Consider the following 6,931-nt stretch of genomic DNA (forward strand, 5'->3'; position numbering starts at 1 on the left):
ACTCCAATTCACAAAACTTTGGTAACTTTCCCCAAGTCATACAGCTCTGAATGTAGGAAACTGTATTTGAATCAGGGGCCTCTGATATCAGTGCCCAAGCTTGTAACAAGAATTTCGAGTAGTAAGTTGTCATCTCTCTCCTTCTGAGGACATACTTTCATAACAAATATCATTTTCACCTCCTTTTCCCCTAAAGAAGAGAGTTTATATAAAGCCCAGATTGAATTTTTCCAATAAATTTTTTATTTAACATTTGAGCAAGAAGAGAGAATGTGGTAGAGTTACATCATTTCTATAAAATACATATACATTTTCCGTAATAATCTCTAGGGTTTGAGTTTCCTCAAGAATGTGATCCCCAGGCGTTTACTACAGAGGCCAGGGAATGCAAAACAGGTGGCTGGCTGTCTCTCTGGCATGACAGCTCCTTATACATTGCCATTCAGCAACTTAATGGGACCTGACATGTGAAAAGCATTTAAATGTTGTGTTTCTAGAAGTTTCAGGAAGTTTTGTCTTCTTGATAACTTGACACTGAGTTGACCATATTCGCTGGTGGAAGACTCATTTCTTAAAATGAGCTTTTTATTTATTTAATTATAAATAATCTCTTCCCTTGCTTTCTTCTGTCTTCATTTTTAATAGTAATGCTCAGTTCACTAATTACAGGTACTAAATCTTCAATTTCATCTGCTGTGATCAAAAAGATGAGAATGATTTTTTTTTCTAATAATTTTCATGTAAAGGTAAATATTACAGATTTCCTTGGTTCTGAAACTTCCCTTGCTAAGTAAGGACAACTAACTGAACTCACCATACCTTGCAGCATTAGCAAATGTGGTATGGGCAAACCAGAGGAGACAAATAAACATGTACTAATTCTGCTCTGTTGGTTATTTTAATTTTCAGCGTAATCAAAGAAGGGAGTTCTTTTCTAAAAGTATGAGTTTTTTTCTTTTCTTTCTCTTTCTTCTCAGTAAAGAGGCAGGCTGGTGGACTTTTGTTGGCTTCAAACAAAGATAGAACTGACAACAAAAAAACTCCGATAATTTCAGAGTTTGGGTCTCTTTTATCTGAAATTCATTGCTTCAAAAACAATAAATGCTTCAATAACCTGACTGCAGAAAATACTTAATGGAAATTGTGATTTTCATCTTCCGATCTAATTCATTTCACAGTAAGGTGTGGGCTTAATATAGGAACTTTTCCTTTTGTTTGTGACATTTTCACACCTACAGATATTTGTAGGCACGCGAAGGGACTGCAAACAGCTGATTGTTTCTGAAATTAGCTCAGTACAGACACAAAGCAATGCCTGAGAATAACTTCTGTTTAAAAAGTGAAAATTCTAAAGAGTAAGGCTGCTTTATAAATAAAATCTCTATAATCTGTTTTAATGCATTTTAACTTTTGTATTTATTAATTTATTTACAAAATCCAGATGACAGTTTAGGGTTTAAAGTTTAAAATCTGTAATTTTAGGAAAGTCATATTAGTGTTGGCTGAAAATGAGCCATGGGCTTAATAGGTTTGAGAAAAGGTTTCTAATTTTGAAACTTACATACACATATGCACTTGGTAAAAAGGAAGTATTATCCTTTAAGACAAATAGAATTATATCAACATGTATTTGTTTTGCATTTAATTTGTGTGAAACTAGGTTCTGGGTTCTCAACAGGAAGAGGGCACATTTAAGAATGTGAAAAGTTTTATAGTCCTGTGAAGTGTTTCTAATTTACTTTGAAAAAAAAATGTCTAGAAGTCTTGAGTAGCTTACATTCCTAGACATATCTAATAAGAAGCATATTTCTCTTCCATAATACTTATTTCCCTTGTATTTAACATTTCTATGCTGTTTTAAATATTATCATTTAACTTGAAATTTATAATTTTAACACGATGACTTGTATTGCCCTAGGGGGAAAATACAGAATAGCAAAGTACCTCTGTAGCAGAAATTACCTCAGGTCCCATAAAATAAGCTTATTTTCTTTTCCATTATGTTCTATTCACAGAATAAAGAGCTGATTGCATACTGAGGATTATCATGTGCTTTAAATATGAGTGCCTTGTAAGGTGTACATTTGTTGTAATCCTTTGTACATAAATCATTTGACTAAAATGAGAATAATTTTACATATAGAAAGCACATAGCTTAATGTTCCGCTGATCAATCTTTACACCTACCAACAGTTACCATTTGTGAAAATTATTCTTTAAAATTTGTTGCTGAATCTTCTAAATAGATTAGCTCATGCTCCTTTCAAGCTCAGAGGATCTCATTCCTTAGGTCAGACCGACTGTTTAAAGCTGGCACTGTATTTAACAACGACTTACCCTCTGGAAGGAGAGACCTTTGAGAAATTTGACCTGCCCATTTGAGTCCTCACTGACAATTCCCCATTGGGAACAGCTAATTTTTTTTAACATGGTTTTAATCATGCAGCAATTAAGAGTAACATTTAGAAATAAATCTGGAGATAGTTCCTTATCCTTCTGTCAATTGAAGTTGAATTTATGCCTTCAACAACTTCTTTGTCTCACCTTTATTTTTGGTTTGTTAGCTTCCTGAAAGTATGGAATTCAATCTGTAAATGGTCACTGTGACAGAAGTTTCCTTGAAGAATTAAAGAAATCCTGTAGTAATGCAAGCAGTGTTGGTGCTTGGCTCTTGTATCATGCATTATGATTTCCCTTGACCGGAGGTGCACTCACTCCTATGTACAATCTCAATGTGGCTTCTTTGTTTTATGCATCTGATGTGATCTTGCAGTGCAGCAAGAGGAGAGAAAAGCAAGCAAACTCATGAAACTAAATTCAATTCCCCGGATAGATTCAGACTCATAAATTCAGTTTCTTCAGGTATTTGTCTCTTTTGAATACGTGGTCTTACAGAATTTCTCCTCTTCCCTGCTTCTCTCCGAGGTGATGTGTGTCTCACAGGGAGCTATGTGATCTGGCAGCAAGGTAGGGAACACACATCTCAATATTTATATCTGCAAGACCTTGCTTGGTTTTCTGGTTCCTCTGATCTCTGCAGTGATGGCCATAGCTGGTGGCTGAGTGCCCCGTTAGCATCCTCAGACTGTAGCTGGGAGCTCCTGCCTGTGTAGTTCTTTCTCAGGTTGGTCAGGAGTCCTTCCTGCAGACTTGGCTCCACAGACCCCTCTGAGGTTGGGTTATAACTTCTTTTTGCTCTCTCACCTTGGGTATACCCTGCAGGTTGTAGATAAATGGTTATCTCTCATTGCCACAATCTTCCCCCAAATGAGCCTGCCAATATTTTTGGTACCAAATGGGACTCTAGGAAGACCAAGGCAGGTTGGTCAGGATTTTTATCTCCCTAACCTTGTAGCTACCCTGGATTGTTTTGTTATGCTCTGTGCAACTGGCTTTCCTTATAGTTCCTAATGGAAAACAGGACAAAAACCCGTCTATCTGATGGTTTTCTTGTCAACCCCTATCTCATGCAGTCCTCTCTCCATGACCTCATTGCAGAGGGGGGTGCTCAGGATCTACATGACTTCTTATCTATTTCTTACCAACTCTCTTGTCTTCATTCCACAGTTACCAAAGAAAGGATTGGGCTTTCTCCTCTCTCTTGCTGTCTGTTCAGAAAAATCACTTATGTCATATACTTCTTGATGTGAAATCTCCTCTTTCTTTTTAAAAATGGCAGATGGGACATACATATTTCAAAAAGATTTTACCTGTTAAACTTGAGTTAGCCTCTGGATACAAAATGTGGTACATCTGCTCTGCTAGTGACTCATTTGAGATCACCTTCCTTTGCTGGTTCTTGCTAACAAAATGGAAATGATGTGTTAGTTCTTTCCTAAGCTCTTCTTAGAAAATCTGGAAACTACAAACAACAACAACAACAAAAATATGAGTTTGTTATTTCTGAGTGACCCACACCATGTGGCTATTAGAGTCTTATTTTAACTTTTCATTTAGGCTGTTGCATGCTTTTCTGCACGGGGCTGGCATTCAGCATAGACCTAAATGTGACTAAACCATTTTAGTTTCAGAGTCCTCATCTTTACTCCCCTTCCCTCCTGGTGTTCATCATGAACAAAAGGCCTGTAGCCTAACTATAGCCACAGCTAAGTGTGAAGAACACTTGGACACTTGGTTATAGCTCTTAGTCCTTAGAAGTTCATCTGGCCTCAGCTGAAGAAGATTAGAGTCCCCAGTGGTGAAATCCCATTAGTAAACCAGGGTCTTGAGCTTTTGAGACCTTCTGCCCCAATCTGTTGGCTCTCTTCCCTCAGTCTGCTTATGTCAGCTGTGCTCCTGACTTTCTATGGCTCTCTGGGAAGCAGGGATTGGGGCTCTTCCCTCACATTTTGTGGGATCACACATGGGGAATTGTCGACTCTGTGGGGAGGTTCACTGAAAATCTTCCTCAAACTCTTCACACAGGTAGCAGAGCTAGGCTGCCTACCTTTGGTTCCCTGTGCCAAAACGATACTTGGGGAAAACAAACTTTGGGTTCTCCTCCCATGAAAAAGTCTTTCCATGACTTTGCCTTATGACTTTCCAAGTCTTTCCATGACTACCTCCTTGTGGGATAGCAGCTCCTCATAACCAGAAGAAAGAGAAGCAGCTTGCTGAAATGAAAGATTTCCCAATTCTGGTCCTCATTGTAGCTGATGAATTGGACACCATAGCTGAGTCACTGGAGGGGAGGAAGAGCTAGTATAAAGACTGTGCAAATGAAGTGTACCTAAGGGCAAGACCATCCCAACCTGTGGAGAGTGAAGGCTTGCCTACTGACATACCAGGGCTGAGGAACAGTCTCTGTTCTTGAGAACAGAGAAAACCTCTAACCTCTAATGAATAGCCAACTGAAGGACCTGGGCAAGTTTCAAGGTGATGAGTTGGCTGTGCCTGCCCACTTTAGGGAATGGAGCTGGGAGTTTGACATGTCTAGCCAGCACTGCAGTAATTACTTGAACTCAGTGGTGACAGTGGGTGAATATATGAGAGGTAAACCCCAGACCAAGTTGTTCAGGCAGACCGTGCCAGTGCAGCTCTGGGCTCCCTTGGATTGAGGCCAGTGCTGTCTTCTCAGCACTCTCTTCCCTGGGAAGAAGAGGAAACCTGAAAGGTTTCCTAGGGCTGCTGCAACAAAGTATAACGGACTGGGTAGCTTAAAACAACAGAAGTTTATTTTCTCAGATTCCAAGGGACTAGAAGTCTGCAATTGTGATGTCAGCAGGGTCATGCTCCCTTTGGAGTGGTAAGGGAACTATCCTTCCTTTCTTCTTCCTAGTTTCTGGTGGTTGCCAGCAATCCTTGGCATTCCTTGGCTTGTAGATGCATTACTGTAATCTTTCTCTATGTGGTCACATGGCCTTCTTCCCTGTGTTTCTCCGTGTTTTCACATGTCCTTCCTATAGGGACACCATTCATTGGATTTAAGGCTCACCCTAATCCAGTATGTCCCCATGTTAATTAATTATGTCTACAAAGAACTTATTTCCAAATAAGATCACATTCTTAGGTTCTGGTTAGACATGAATTTTGGAAGGGACACTGTTTGAACCAGTACAACATCCATCCCCTAATATAGACAAGTATATGGTTATTATTGTTATCTTTCAGAAAAGTCTCCTATTATTCCTCTTCTAAAATTAGATTTTAACCTTGTGACCAAAGAATAAATATACAACCCATGTAGTGCACAACAGTGTATGGCCTGCTTGTCCTCTGCAAACTGTCAACCATGCTCTCTCTGTAAACTCCTTCTACTTTCATTTCTCGATGTTTCTTTTCATAGTCACACTGTCCCTTCTCTTAACTCCTTCAAATCTCCTCAAATTTCTCCTTTCTTTCTTTCTTTTTTTTTTTAAGAGAGAGAGACAGCATGCATGTGGGCAGGGAAGGGCACAGGGAAAGGGAGAGAGAGAATTTCAAGTAGACTCCCTGTGAGCTTGGAGTCCTACTTGGGGCTTGATCTCACCACCCTGAGATCTTGACCTGAGCAGAAATCAGGAGTCAGACACCCAGGTGCCCCACAAATTTTCCTTTCTATGAGACTCCTTCATCTTCCAAAATAAAATGGTACCCATCCCTTATTCTCCATCCCTCTCCCTCCTGATTTCCCCATAGTTCTCATTACCATGTGACATATTGTATCTTCATTTTTAAACTATTTTTCTTCTCAGTTTCATGAAGAGAAACTCTTTTTTTTTTTTTTTTGACTCTATCGCGAAGATCTAAAGCAGTGACTGGCGCATAGTAGGAACTTGGTGAATACATTTGTGTGTTGGTAAAGTTACATGACCTGGTGTGGTGTCTTCACAGGCCAGCTGGGAGGCCTGTTTACCACTACCTAAATAAGGCCTGTGTGGAAGAGGGGAGAATGTGAACAGCATATAAAGAAGAAAAACAGGCAAGGTGAGCTGAGCTATGAGGGTGGATAGAGAGGGAGGGTCTTAGTGATAATGGATCCATTATTCTTGTCTTTAAAGCCTTTCTCCTTGATGCACTAGCAGATTAATTGCTGTTTTGATTTTGAGTTAGGTTTCTGAAACTTTCAGTAGAAAGTGTGGTGACCAATACACTAATAGCCACGAAATGCAGTCTCTTTCTTGATGCACCAGCTTTCTGTTTCATGGCCACTGACTCTAAATATAGAAAAGAGGGGTGCGGAATCTGATCCCAGATAGTAGAAAAATAATGTGGACAATCTCACCACATCATAGGTTTCATCCCCAGAAACCTAAGGAATCCACTTTGAAAATGATCTGTATTTCACTGGTACCAGAGAAACTCAGACTATGGAGGGTCTGGTCCTTCCCAGACTTTGAAGTACCAGGGACAGCTACAGTCTGAATGTGACCAACAAGCTTTCCTAGGCAGGTTGAGGGGAAAGGCGGGGCAGCCCAACTGAAGCATAAAGGGCACAATGAGCAAGACTGAA

At 39.7% G+C, this 6,931-nt stretch overlaps 1 long non-coding RNA gene across 1 annotated transcript; it reads right to left on the reverse strand.

The window, feature by feature from the left end:
* Positions 1-265: 265 nt before the first annotated feature.
* Positions 266-5,155, reverse strand: LOC141374673 (uncharacterized). The gene is made up of 5 exons (XR_012381751.1): positions 5,024-5,155; positions 4,563-4,681; positions 3,711-3,862; positions 2,545-3,216; positions 266-693 (listed from the first exon to the last, which is right to left on the reverse strand). It is a non-coding gene; the product is annotated as an uncharacterized lncRNA (long non-coding RNA).
* Between the last annotated feature and the right edge of the window lie 1,776 nt (positions 5,156-6,931).

This window comes from Callorhinus ursinus, unplaced genomic scaffold (genome assembly GCF_003265705.2).
Source record: "Callorhinus ursinus isolate GAN/ISIS: 27379988/994484 unplaced genomic scaffold, GSC_fseal_2.0 scaffold2, whole genome shotgun sequence".
Lineage (NCBI taxonomy): Eukaryota > Metazoa > Chordata > Mammalia > Carnivora > Otariidae > Callorhinus > Callorhinus ursinus.